Genomic DNA, 15,053 nt, shown 5'->3' on the forward strand with positions numbered 1-15,053 from the left:
AAAATGTCACTGCAGACAATTAACACAGAAACAATAAAAAAGGCTAGGGAGCTAAAGGAGGGTAGTTCACCCGGTACAAGGCTTTCATTTATGCAGTTAAATGGGATAGGGCTGATCAAATGTACATTGACCGAAACATGCAGCACCGCTCAAATTAGGAAAGGGGGAGAGGGAGAGATCAGGTCCGTTAAGTGAGAAAGAGAAGAAGAATCGAGTGAAATAGGGTGGGAAGGAGCAAAAGAGAGGAGAAGGGAGCAATGAGTTTGGGGGAGAATTGAGGAGGAGCTAGAGGTAAGTGTTAAATGGAGGGAGGGTATCAGAGTGGAGAAAAAAAGTCAAGGAGGGAGAGAGAGGGGAGAGGAGTCGGACAGAAAAAGACTGTCAGGGAACTCGGCTTGAGCTGAGTTCCAGAAAAAACATTTTCGAAAAAGAAAAGCACAGGGGGCAGGGTAAAAATACCCTGACCCTCCAGGCCTCAGGGCCAAAAAAGCATTTTGTATTAATTTTTCTTATTTTCTGAAAATAAAAAATGAAGCGCGGACTTCCGAACTTCATTAATTATCGGACCCCGGGTGGGCCAGGTCCTGGGTGCATTGGTATAATAAAGGAGGGGGCACACAGCCCTTCTCCTGGGGCCTATTACTACCCAGAGGACTGCCATCACCCCGGGCCTTTCGGACCCCACCCGTCCCCCGGGGACAACCACCTCCCTGGGGCTAATTAATTGTTATCGGGGGTCTCTCCGACCCCCCCGGCCACGGGGACCACTACCTCGATGATCAATGTGCATTGTGGGCTTCAGGGACAACCCCCCCCCCCCGGAACTAACACTTCCTAGGGCCATATTTTTTAAAATATTTTGGGTAGGGGGCCACCGTTCTCAGCCCCGGGGACCGCCACCTCCCTGGGGCAGGCCCTACCAATTAGAAAGAGGTGTGCGGTGCGCCCCACCCCTGGAGCCATAGATGGCCCTGGGGACCGCCACCCCCAGGGCCAGTTCCTGCTATGTCCCGGGGTGCCCACCTCGGGACATAGCTGTATGCTGTGGTTTTGCGGGAGGTTTGCCGCTCCCGCAAAGCCACAGCATATGCTCCGCTTCTAGCAAGCAAGAGCAATAAATATGCTCTTGCTTGCTGGAAATGGAGCAGACTTGCTATCACAGAGAGGGAGGTGCATGTTCAGTTGCTCCCTCTTGTGAAATCAATGCCGGCTCCGGCAGGAGGCGAGGAGCCGTCAGGGACTGCGGGGGCCTTTAGGCTCCCCTGTGGTCCCCAACTAGAGTACCAGGGTGCCCTGGGAGGTACCAGGGCACCCAGGAATCTTCCTGAACCTGGAGGCGAGCTGTGAATACGAACGAGTATTTTGTTGCCTAGTTCTCGCAATTCCCACTTGACAGCCAGGAATGTGTGTCATTGCCGATGGAGTTTACAGTCTGGGAAGATCATCACTGTTGTGTTGTCTTTTGCCAGAGTCTCATGTCTCCAGGGCTCTCATAGTGTCAGATCATGATCACTGTAGCGAAGCAGATGGGCAACCATGGGTCTCGCGGGAGGCCTGCGTGCCGGGACACAGTGGGCCTGTTCCAATTAAAGAAAGCTGCGAATGTTGATGTGGATATGCAACTGCAGAGCCACGTCTCCAGGTATAATACAGCGTCTTGCCCCTCTGAGCCCTCTGGCACTCCCATTATTCTGATATTGTTTTTGCGGAGTGCCCTTCTGCATGTTCCGCTCTGTCTGCAAGGGCAAAAAGCTGGTTCTGCAAGGCTTTTTTTAATCTGTGTCCGTGCCTCCTGCATCTAGTGTTGAAATTTGGATGTCTGCTCCGTGGTGCGGACCCTGTCGTGAGTTTGTGGTAGTCATCTCCTAGAGTGAGATCCGTAGCCACCTTGTCAACCATGCCCTCGAGGGATTCCCTGGAGCGTTCGATGGCTTCCGGAACCACATCTAGTTTCTCTACCACTGTGGCCATGCCAAAGGAGAGCGCCACAGGGCTCGCAGCCCTGGCAGGTGATGACAACTGTCCCTGGGCCCACATCGTCAGCTGCTGAGAGCCATCTCTGCTGTCCAAACAACAATATCAATAGCTGGAAGGGAAGAGCCGAGGACGATGAAGAAGGGGAGGGAGGGCCCCTGGAGCATGGTGACGGACCCGCTTGCGGGGGTCTGGTTTGTCGAGCCCACCCCACACCACGGGCAGTCCGACGTCTCCAGTGAGGAAGCAATGCACTGTAACAGTTGTTGCCAGCAAGACTCTGGAGGTACTTGCCCTCACAGTGAAGGCCTCCAGACCACCGGATTGAGAAGCCCACTGCCCTGGGCAATCCGACTAGCCCAAGCAGCAAGCAGACAGGCGAAGCATCAAAGGGGCCGAGGCTGATCTCCAGCGTCCACTGCAGGGCCAGAGGCGATCTCTCCCAGGGGTTCAGGTGGGCACCCTACATTCGCTTCGCAGTTGCCGGCCACAGGCCCTCGCAGCTGCCGGGTCCTCACACGGCTGGGACAATCAGACGGTAAAAAGGTTCCCCGACAGGTGTTCCAGGCCAGCCTGCTGCTCCTCAGTCACCCCCTCCAAGTGGTGACTCCCTCTGTTTGTGTTGAAGGCGGGTGGTGTTGTGTTATGGGGGATCATTGTCGGATTATGGAATCTGCCAGCGGAACTCTTTCAATGAGCGTCTGCCATGTTGCCCGCCTTAGCCACGCCCCCTCCAAATCAGCTCTGGTTACTGCAATTACAGACAATTTCCAGATGGTCCATGCCAAAAGAGGTGGATATCCGGCAGGGGTTAAGGAATTTGACCATATCATACCCCTACAGGCCTGCATTATGTCCTTGATCTGCTAGAAGCCTGTGACAGCCAACCCTTTTATCATATCTGCTAAACAAAAAGCCACCCCAGGAGGCCTCTGTAACACAAGGAACCAGGAGATCACCATGCTCGGAGTCAATAAATGCAAAAAAAGAAAACACAAGAAGTAGTTTTTGAGGCAACATGCCCAGGCCATAGAACACCCTTCAAAGATCAAGTCAGACCCATCACTGTCATACTTTGAAAACAAATTCACAACTCACTTCTTCAAGGAGCAACTCGTGCACAATCAGATATTATCTGTGCACCTAGGGCACATAAGCATTTTGGACTTCAAAATGCACCCTTGCCTTTCTGCAGTCATACAATCCTCATTATATACACGATTTTTAACTGTTTTCCATTCCTAGTAAAGCGTACACTACATAAAATATCTCCTATGTACGGCTGCCAGCTAAGATTGCTGACCATTAAGACAGTATTCCTCATTGCAATAACTTCTGCGGGCTGATTGAGTGAGCTGCAGGCATGGTCAGTACAACTGACCTATAACACCTTGTTTCTGGATAAATAGGGTGTTGTAAACGTGCATCTCCTTCCGGCCAAAGGTGGTGTCAGTCTTCCACGTGGTACACTCCATCACTCTCCCTGCCTTATACTCCCCAACACACCACTCTAAGGAACTGGAGAGGCTTCACAATTATAGGCAGTTTATTGGCTTTGCCAGCGCTAAGAAGAAGGCGGTCCAGAAACAGACCTAATCCACGTAGACTGTCCATTGTACTAAAGCATGCTACACTCTGAATAAGGAGCCTCTCAAGGTCCTTCAGGCTCATTAGATCAGGCTGCGGCTAAGGCATGGGCAAGGGATGTTATTATGTTGGAAATCTGCCAGGCAGCATCATGGACGCCCAGTCGCACATTCCTCAGGCATTACTATCTCAAAAGTCTAGTCCGCAAGAAAAGCAACGTAGCCTGCTCGCTCCTAAAGGACTTCCTGATGTAAGTTCCCTCCTCATACCGTCTACTTTTTCGAAGGCACTGCTTTAGTACTTATTCAAGATGTGAGGAATCTGCAAATATAAGCATCCACCTGAAGTTACTTACCTTCAGTAGCTCTCTCTGGTGGATATTCTAGCTAACAGAAGATTCCCCTTGACTTCTATCCTTCCCATTCATTGGAGGTAACTTTTAGAGTTCTCAAAAGGTTCCAAGCTAGATTTCACACACTGACATACTACATTTTGTCACGGTGTATCCGTGTCTGCTGGCGTGGAAGAGTTCCAAGGAAATCAGACATCAGCACACATGGGTTGTGCATTTATACGGCTCTGCGTTGTCACTTTCTGGAGCATTGTGAGGTCGCCACGGAGCCCATGATGCTACCTACTGGCGCGCATGAGCAGTTGCTTTGAGAAGAAACTCAGTAAGAGCAAATAAATTGTTCATTTCAAATGGTGGGCTTCCTTTAAGCTGTCACTCCTATGAAAGACTAGATGGGTCCATCCAAAATAGTATACCATTTTAAGTCATTATTCGTGCGCTGATGAGTGATGCACAATGTAAGGATTTTATTTTGTGACTATGGAGGTTACACTAAATTAGGGTGCAGTTTTAGGGCTCTAAAAGGTCATTAACTTCATCCCGGTTAATATGAAGAATAAATGCTAGTAAACAAACATCTTTACATCAATGGGTCACACCAACCTAATATTCAGCCAAAACGCCAATCCCGGAGGCTGGGCATCACCTCCTTTCACTTCCTGGTAATTTGTAATGGTCTACAAAGTGCAAACATAACTTTCTGATCAAGAACAATACGAACATCATGTTCCTTACAGCTAATGAATTTGCATGTTTGTGGAAAGGCAAAGATCCACCGAGTGCACACCCTTTATTTTGTGTACACAATAACCTGGGCTGCTTGAATTTCCTTTAGCAAACCCAGGACCTACATCCCTCTGAAGTATGCAGATCGGAGCTTGCCAATATATGCAGTTACTAAATATATATATATATTGTATATATATACAGATAACAGAGCAACAAGTCCAGGGATCTCTATAACAGTTTTTAGGTCTCGCTTAGCAGCGCGCATGCGCTGCATAGGCAAAAAGACCTTTAGCCGTCGCTTTGGCTTTTCAGCCAAAAACGTGCACGCGTTCCATTGCCTTCAATGGCAACGCGTGCACGTGTTGAGATTCACTTGCGGGAGTGCGCGGCGCCATATGGTAGCAATTATCGCTCCTGGCGCTGCTCGCTCTCGCAAGTGAAACGGCCAGACTTTTATTGCAGAGTTTCACGCGCGCGGCCAATGCTTGTTCAAGCTTCCTGTAAACTCTTGATAGTCCCTGCGGTTTTGCTGGCATTGTTCTTTTCTGCCTGCCATCCCTATTTATTCAACACTGTTTTAAATTCAATATTATTAGAATTATTGAACTCACAATTTTAGTGAGAGTAAAGTATTTCAGTTCTGGTTTATTGAGCAGATGAAACTTTCGGCACACCTCTGGCATTTGGTTCCATGGCATAAGCAGAGACCATGCTAAGCAACCTGGAATTTAGGCATTTCAAAATATTTTCCTCTGCTCTTGACCTTCTCCCGTCTTCTCGTTTGAGAAAGTGGTTGCCCTACACATGGTTAAAGCGGGTTGTAGAGTTGCCATGCCGTAAAAGCGCTCTTTCTTGTATTTATACTAAATAGGCCGAAGTTCGTATGTGATTAGATCTCTTCAGGGCTTTAAAGTACCAGGGAGTAATTTACGTTTCCTTGCCTGTGCCTTTGTATTGCAGCTCGCAGATGCTGTCTTCAGAGCTGCAGCTCAGAACATCACATCGGTGCTCGTGTTACAGGAGATTGGTGTAGCTTCATCTCCAGATAAGAGAAAAAAGTGTGCTTTGAGGTGGAATGATGGTTTCCCTGCTCATGGCCTACTTTAGTGATAACCCACCGATCACTGTTGCTTATCGTCTTGTATTGTTTGGACAGATACTGCAGCCGGCCGAGAGTACAGTCTCTCTCTCCTCGAGGCAATTATACTCTTAGTTTCATATAAACAAATAGATTTATCGTGTTTCTTTTGCCCCCACAAATTGTGGTCGTTCAACGCTCCTCCCCCTCCCCCACCACAGAGCGCGTCTCGCGGCCGCGCGTCTTGTTTTTCAAGCTTCCTGTAAACTCTTGATAGTCCCTGTGGTTTTGCTGGCATTGTGCGGCTTTGCCTGCCATCCCTAAATCTCCCTGCGGCCATTCTTGATCCGGGCTCCTTTTCTATGGTTTGCTTGTTTCGGACAGCACAATCCATTGAATATGCCTCACAGTTTTCCCTGTCACTGTTATCTATTGCGACTCCTTCCTTTACCAGGGAATAGATGCAGGCGAGCTACACTCAAACATCTCAATGGAGAGCCTCTGTACTTCAAATACAGCTCTGCCACCATCTTGGTGATGACATTTAGTTATGCTAACACTTAACCATTTGGCGCCTGAAGTGTGATTTTCAAAATGTTTGTGTGTGTGTGTGTGTGTGTGTAAATAACGAGGTACCAAGCTCTGTGGTTAAATCCTGTTGAAGGGCACTCACTCTCGATTTCTCTAATTCTCAAGTAATGATAGTTTAAACACACGACTTGTTAAAATAATCTCACTCCTTTGTCACTTATATCCTTTTGTTATATCTCTCAGGAACTTCTGTGTTCCCATCACTCTCACTCCCTTCTCCCTCACATGATTTTATCTCCTTTCTCTCTCACATGATTTTATTTCCTTTCTCTCTCTCTCTTTCTCTCTCTTATCCATTTGTTTCCCATCTTTCTAAACGTTCAGCCCCTGCACTGACATCCATAGAGGTGTCACTCAATCTTTCTTCCTTACTGATTATTTTGTCACTTTTTGGCAGGCTTTTCCTGTAGTTCATTGAACACCTTGCTGTCCTTGTTCTATCTGCTCCTAAAGGTTAGTGAAGGCTACCTCAGTTTCCTTAATTCTCCAGTGGTAGCTGTGGTTGAGCAGGCGATCAGGTGGTGGGATGTTTCATTTCAGATGCAAGGTAAATTAGATTATTGCTTTTGGTATAGGTCAGTATCCAGTCTGTGCTATTTATCATAAGAAACCACGACAAACGGAAGTGTAGTTCCAGAGATATGACTCAGATATGCTTAACATAGTGTCTTCTAACATAACAAGCATTGGCAAAGCCAAAAGGTCGTGCCTTTGGGACCTTATAAGTGTTTAGCCATGCAACAGTTGATGTTGTTGCACCAAGGATATTGTGCTGCATAACTAAATACTTATAAGGTCCCAAAAGCGAGACCTATTGGCTATGCCAATGCTTGTTTTTTTTAGGATCGAGCCTGTGAAAGCATGAACTAGAGCATGCGTCTTGCTTGCGAGATACTGTTGTGTACATACAAGGGCTTGGAGCCCGCCTGTTGATTACCATTTGTTAGCTTAAGTGGCACTCTTCTTTACAGCCTCGTAGTTTGTCAACACAGGTCTAACATTTCCGTTCCTCCACTCTGTGGCGCACGGACTAAGCACTGATTGATTTAGCTTAATCAGTGCCCGTCCGCTGCTTCCAACGTGATTAAGGTACTATTTTTTTCTGTTTAACTTTTAGGGCCCTGCAAATAGACGGCGTGTGACTGGCAGAAACATACCCAGCAGCACAAACACAATTCCAAATATTTATTTTCTATAATTAACTTTCTTTTATTTGGCCAAGCTTTCTTTTCTCCCTTTGCACTCATGCTTTATTTTATATTGCTGGTGCGAGCTGCTCTCAAAAGATGAGGTTATCCTATTGAAAAGGGTTATTGTTTCTTTCTTATGTGAAATTTCTGAAATTATGTTTTAACACAATCGTGAAGTACACCCCATTCCAATCCAATCCATGCCAATCCACCTCACCACACGCCAATCCACCCCACTCAATTCAACATACCTCACTCCAATCCAAACCACTCACCCACTCCACTACTCTCCAAACCTCCCAATCCACCCCTCTCCAGTTCACCCCGCTCCAAATCAATCTGTCCCACTCCAGTCCAAAACAGTCTGCCCCACTCCAGTCCAAAACCTTCTGCCCCTCTCAGTCCAAAATAATCTGCCCCGCTTCAATTCACCCAATCCACCTCACCCCAATCCACCACTCCATCCCAATTCACCCCATCACAATCCACCCCACTCAATACAATTCACCCCACTCCAATGCAATTCAGCACAATCCAATCCAATTCACTTCACTCCAATCTAATCTACCTCACACCAATGTAATCAAACTCATTCCCTCCCCAATCCATTAAGCACCAATCCTACCAACTCCAATCCAAAACAATCTGTCCCACTACAATCTGTCCCACAACAATCTGCCCCACAACAATCTGCCCCACAACAATCCAAATCAATCTGCCCCACTCCAATCCAAATCAATCTGCCCCACTCCAATCCAAATCAATCTGCCCCACTCCAATCCAAATCAATCTGCCCCACTCCAATCCAAATCAATCTGCCCCACTCCATTCCAAATCAATCTGCCCCACTCCATTCCAAATCAATCTGCCCCACTCCATTCCAAATCAATCTGCCCCACTCCATTCCAAATCAATCTGCCCCACTCCATTCCAAATCAATCTGCCCCACTCCATTCCAAATCAATCTGCCCCACTCCATTCCAAATCAATCTGCCCCACTCCATTCCAAATCAATCTGCCCCACTCCATTCCAAATCAATCTGCCCCACTCCATTCCAAACCAATCTGCCCCACCCCAATCCAAACCAATCTGCCCCACTCCAATCCAAACCAATCTGCCCCACTACAATCTGCCCCTCTCCAAGCCGGCCCCACTGCAATCCAATCCACCTCAACCCAATCCTTATCCAATCCACCCCACCCCAATCCAATCCACCTCAACCCAATCCACCACAATCCAATACAACCCACTCAATCCAATCCACTTCATTCTAACCCACCCCACAACAATCCAATCTGCTCCACTCCAACCCACCCCAATCCAATTCTTTACACTCCAGTCCCCCACTCTAGTCCACCTCACTCCACTCCACTCCACTCCACTCCAATCTAATCCACCCCATCCAGTCCAGTCCGATCTGATATGCCCCACTCTAACCCAATCCATCTCACACCAGTTCAGTCCACCCCACCCCACTCAATTCAATCCATCCAGGCTACCACACTCCAATCCAATCTGCCCCCTCCAGTCCAATCCACTCCTTCCATTCAACTCTAATTCATCCTAATCCAGTCCCCCTCAATCCAATCCAATTCACCCCACCCCAAACTAATCTAACCCACCCCTCTCCAAATTACCCCAGTCCAATCTACCTCACCCCATTTCAATCAACCTCAATCAAATCCACCCACTCCTATCCACCCCACTCCAATACATCCACCCCACTCCAATCAATCCAACTCACTCCACCCCAATCTAGTCTAATCCATCCCGCCCCACTACCTCAGTCTACTCCAACCCACTCAACTCAATGGCACTCCACTCTACTCCACTCTATGAAACTCTCTGCCACTGATCCCTACTCCCCTCTACGACACCCTACTCCCCCTACTACACCCTACGACACTCTATTCCAACAAATCCAGTCTACGACACTCTACTCCCCCCCCACTCCACTCTAGGCCACTCCACGCCACTAACTTTCAGCCATGCTGAACAGCAGCTACACGGGTGTACAACATGGCAAAAACACATTGCCAAAGACAATAGCTCTTTTATAGGAGAGTTCTATTGGCTTTGCCAATGCTTGTTTTTAAGGTGTCTTAGATTTATAACCTAAGCAAGTAGCGTGTTTTAAAATAACTCAGCCACGACCAGCATCAATGCAAGAACGGATACTCTCTGATAAACCTCCTGTTTTTTCCTAGTATCCATAAGAGGCAAACATCTTTCCTGGCAATGGACAGGTTTATAAATATGCAGGTCTCTTGGGAGTAAAGTCCCCTGCGGAGAGGATTCTTTGTTGTAAGAAGTTCAGCTGAATTCCTTCTATTGGCTGGCTTGCTGTCAGCTCCCTAGTAAGAATAGAAACACCAACCTTTATAAGTCAATTTGGCAAAATAGTCAAAGCTAGGTGGGTTTTCCAGGCCCCAGTGTTCAGCAGGAGATTGCCCGGAAACGTGATCCAAGGACCAAGCAGAACACTAACGTGTAGATGGGCAGGCTTTATAAACACAGGAATAATATTAAACAGTACTTGCCCTGATCCATATGAGCAGTACGAGGGCAGGAACAGTTCAGAGAGATCATGGATACATTTTTCAATGGAAAGGAAGAGGGGAAAGGTACCAAACTTACAACCCTTGATGTGGATACATGGACCAATATAGACTATGGTGATCATGAATAGGTGTTTAAGAGGAAGAGAAAATTGTGGAAAGGTAGATAGTGCAGCAAGGTTTATGCAAAAGGCATACACACCTAGCAAAGTTAATTGGGGGAGAACCCCAAACTCTCGTAATTCTGCCTACCTGCTGGTGAATTTTTCTTGGCATCCTGGTGCTGGCGTTGCTGCCGCCGTTCCCGGGTGCTTCCTCGCTGTGTGTCTCCCCGCCGCCGTTGCTACCTCTCGCGGCCGGAGACCACAGCCCCCAGAGTACCTTGCGCTACACACGCGCCCGGAGGCGCATAAAGGAGCGACGGTCCTCTTGCAGAGCGGGAACCCCGGACTCTCGTAATTCTGCCTACCTGCTGGTGAATTTTTCTTGGCGTCCTGGTGCTGGCGTTGCTGCCGCCGTTCCCGGGTGCTTCCTCGCTGTGTGTCTCCCCGCCGCCGTTGCCACCTCTCGCGGCCGGAGACCACAGCCCCCAGAGTGCCTTGCGCTACACACGCGCCCGGAGGCGCATAAAGGAGCGACGGTCCTCTTGCAGAGCGGGAACCCCGGACTCTCGTAATTCTGCCTACCTGCTGGTGATTTTTTCTTGGCGTCCTGGTGCTGGCGTTGCTGCCGACGTTCCCGGGTGCTTCCTCGCTGTGTGTCTCCCCGCCGCCGTTGCCACCTCTCGCGGCCGGAGACCACAGCCCCCAGAGTGCCTTGCGCTACACACGCGCCCGGAGGCGCATAAAGGAGCGACGGTCCTCTTGCAGAGCGGGAACCCCGGACTCTCGTAATTCTGCCTACCTGCTGGTGAATTTTTCTTGGCGTCCTGGTGCTGGCGTTGCTGCCGCCGTTCCCGGGTGCTTCCTCGCTGTGTGTCTCCCCGCCGCCGTTGCCACCTCTCTCGGCCGGAGACCACAGCCCCCAGAGTGCCTTGCGCTACACACGCGCCCGGAGGCGCATAAAGGAGCGACGGTCCTCTTGCAGAGCGGGAACCCCGGACTCTCGTAATTCTGCCTACCTGCTGGTGAATTTTTCTTGGCGTCCTGGTGCTGTCGTTGCTGCCACCGTTCCCGGGTGCTTCCTCGCTGTGTGTCTCCCCGCCGCTGTTGCCACCTCTCGCGGCCGGAGACCACAGCCCCCAGAGTGCCTTGCGCTACACATGCGCCCGGAGGCGCATAAAGGAGCGACGGCCCTCCCGCGTCGCGGAACGCGCGCGGGCGACGCCGGGAGAAGCCCGGGACAAGGGCGGGACCGTCTGTGGCCGTCAGGGGCCGGAGGAGGCCGGGCTAGGCCCCATCTCTTGGTACAAGTAATCTCAAATTCATTATTACATTGCCTATGTACTGGTTTGTGGCCATTGTAAATATCATTACGCGTAGGTGCGGTATTATTTTCATATATCGTACAAGGTGTCAACTAAGCTCGCTACTGTAGCACCGTGTTTGATTATAGTTATGGGGAAGTGCAAGGTCCCACATGCCCATATTGACACGAGGCAAAACAATACATCACTGCCAACCTTGACTGCTATTGATCGTATGCTCCAAAAAACAATCGGGGCTGTCGCATCGGCTATTGAGAGCACTGAAAGGCGTCTTTCGCTTCCCGCTGGCCTGCCCCCTCCTCTATCTGTAATTAATGCATCGATCTATACTACTATGTCACAGGACTCTCTAATAGTACCATCATTTATCGACCTTCCACTATCGAGAGCACGACAAGAATCAGGGAATTTAGCAACTCCTCAACAGCAGTCAACCGAAGACTTGCTGCCTATTCATTCTAGGCTCTCCTTGTCCCCGGCCATCTTTTCTATTCATGAATCGCCTGAGATTCCATCTATGCACGAAGCCCGCTCAGTACAGACGGGTCTAGAACCACCCTTAAGCCCAACCTCTACTATCGGCTCAGTGCAAAGAATTTCTATTGATATGCCGCAAATGACAACTAGAGGCCAGAAGGCGAGGAAAAAGCTAAAACATTGCAACAAGGAAGGGCCGCAGTCAATAAATGCTAAACAAAAGAGAACTAATAAACCCTGTAAATCTGTTATTAAAACTAATGTGGAACAAGGACAAAAGGAAAAGAACATACCCTCAGTTGCCCTTCCTAACAACTGTATGAGTGATCTGTCTACAGGAGAGAACTTTTGGAAAAAAATGGAGGACGTTGACTATTTTGATTGCACCCATTTTGACAAAATTAGTAAATATCGAAGATAGGGTCAATAACATGGAAACTCACGTGGTGGGGCTTTCAAAAGTTTCAAAGGTAAACGTACCTTCTACCTCACAGCCTGTTGCACCCCAAATATCCTTGTCTGATGCACATAGTAATCTTGCGAAAACTTCAGAGATGTCTGGTGGTTGTCAGCAGAAGGAGTCTATTGGTATCAGCGTTATTGGTTCAGATGGAATGAATAGCCTAGGTCCCTCTAATCCAGTTTCTAATATAGCTTCATCTACTGTTAGATCTGTTGCAGATACCAGGGAAAAAATTACTACATCCATTTTACCTACGTTGAATTTACCTCCCGAGGCTCGACCCTATACTGTGGTGCTAGCAAATGTCCCACCTCTTGCCCCAGACACTCTTGAACACTGGTCAACTCTGAGGAACAAAGCCCTCCACTATTTGTCCATTAAATTTGGGTCGAATACTGCTCTCTTTTCAAACTTTAAGATGGTCAGAAGAGTTCGTTGGCTTGGTTCGTCAACAAAATCGCTGAGAGGGGACTGTGTGATCGTATCGTTCCGGTCCCCTTTGTTGGTTAACCATATTTTAGAAAAATGTTATACTGGCCATTTAGCTGCTGATTATGTTAATATCGTTCCCCTTGATTTCTTTTATCCCCTTGTACGTCAAGAAAGGTTGTGGGGCCGTGGCTCTCAACTTTATAATCAGGGATTTTTTGAAGGAGAAAGATATAACATATCAACATTTAATCACTTTGACATTTTAAGTGGCTTAGATAATAATGATTGACAGCAAATGTATCCTTCTCAAACTATCCTTACTACTACCACAGAGCCTAGGTGTGATCCCAAGAATAATATTTTGCTCGAATTGGAGGTAGTCCGTTGCTTACCAGAGTCTGATGATAATGTAGGACGCTCGGTTGCTCTGGAAATGGGATTAGTGGAAAGGAATGAGAGTGGACTTATATCCCCTGTGGTAGATTCCACCATGGCTCCGACTGTCTGTCCCCCCCCCTGGATCTCTACCCTGTAGCATCTGTTCTTGGAACATTGCTGGTATTAGATCTAAAATTGGTAATCCACTTTGGCAAGACTTTATTAAATCACAAGATCTTATCTGTCTGCAAGAAACATGGAGCAAAGACCCGGTACATCTAAATGGGTTCAAAACGTTCCATACTTCAGCTGTAGATACCCTTCATGGTAGAGCCAAGGGGGGTCTGACGATTTATATATCAAATAAATTGTATCTAATTAAGATAACGGAGCCAGTTAAAGATCCCCACTTCCAGGCTATAACAATGATCTTGGACTCCTCCACTCCCATTGTCTTAATTAACTTTTATAATAATATTATTCCTGGGGAAGTTTCTAATGTCTGTAAGAAAATGGCTAAAGTAATTCTCTCACAGGAAAAAATCCTTGGATTTAATATGCTTATACTCCTTGTGGGAGACTTTAATTGCTCTTTATGTAATATGATGGTAGATAATAGATGTAGTATTGGTAGAGATGACGGTTCGATTTTGTCTCATTTTAACCATTCTATTCTGGGTGAACAATTGAATGAACTCATTGGTCAATTTGATTTGGGCTTTATAAATGAGGTTTGCCCAATACCATTTCATCTTCCCCCAACTTATAATGGGTGAGGCTGTACCTCTACGATTGACTTTGCACTTATAACAAATAGGCATGCTTGTGGCATTGTCACTTTTAACGTATCTGACATTGCACTAAGCGATCATTTTCCACTTTGTATTTCCATCTTGATTCCAAAAAGGTCTGCCCCAAAAAAAGGTTCAGACAAAGACATACTCTGGAAAAATCTTGCCATTGGTTCTAGCAATGGCTTTACGCTTAAATGGGACAAGGTGGATCAAACTAATACGCTTAAAAGGGTATTTACTAACTGCGCCCCTGATTTTTTAGCATGCTTAACTGTGGATGCTACTCCAGAAAATATATTAGCATCCTTTTTGTCAATTTGTAAAGAGATTAGATCCTCATTAACAAGACAATGTAGACACAACAAAGTCCAGAAGGATGGTTTGTTTAATTCTAGATGCACCAAGGCATACTCTCTCTTAAAGAAGGCATTACATAAACAACCTAGGTGTTCAGAAGATGTACGCAAACTTAGGATACAGTACAAACTTGCTATCAAAGATAGGAAACAGGAGATAAGGAAGGAATCTTGGGAGGCATTGCATGAGGCTTCGGCATGCAATGATAGTGCTAGTTTTTAGAAGATCATCAGGAATCCCTTATTCACTGAAGAGTCCTGCCCCTCCCTTGAAATAGCAATCTCTGAGGACGAGTGGATTGATCACTTCTCAAAAGTGTATGAGGGGGATAGAACGTTTTCTACCTTTTGTAATCCTTCTGATTATCCATCCTTGAGAAGTATGCAGTTCACCCTGCCTGAGGTTGAAAAAGCGATTTATGCAAGTAAGGGTGGGAAAGCCCCTGGTCCTGACGGTGTACCCATAGATATATTTAAGGCAGATATGCCTCTGTGGGCTCCCCTTTTGGTGCAGGTGTTAAATGCCTGTTGTGCATCAAAATTCTTGCCCACTTGGGTGGAGTCCATAATTGTCCCTATTTTTAAAAAAGGGGATCGACATGATCCGGCCTCTTACAGGCCGATTTCCCTTTTAGATTCTTTCACAAAAGTAGCTGGACGAATAATT

General features: G+C 47.3%; 1 protein-coding gene across 1 annotated transcript in view; it reads right to left on the bottom strand.

Annotated features, from left to right (window-relative positions):
• Window positions 1–15,053, bottom strand: part of PDIA5 (protein disulfide isomerase family A member 5) — a 796,394-nt gene that overhangs the window by 403,040 nt on the left and 378,301 nt on the right. The window lies entirely within an intron of this gene.

The sequence above is a fragment of the Triturus cristatus genome, chromosome 3_2, assembly GCF_964204655.1.
Source record: "Triturus cristatus chromosome 3_2, aTriCri1.1, whole genome shotgun sequence".
In the NCBI taxonomy this organism is placed as follows: Eukaryota; Metazoa; Chordata; class Amphibia; order Caudata; family Salamandridae; genus Triturus; species Triturus cristatus.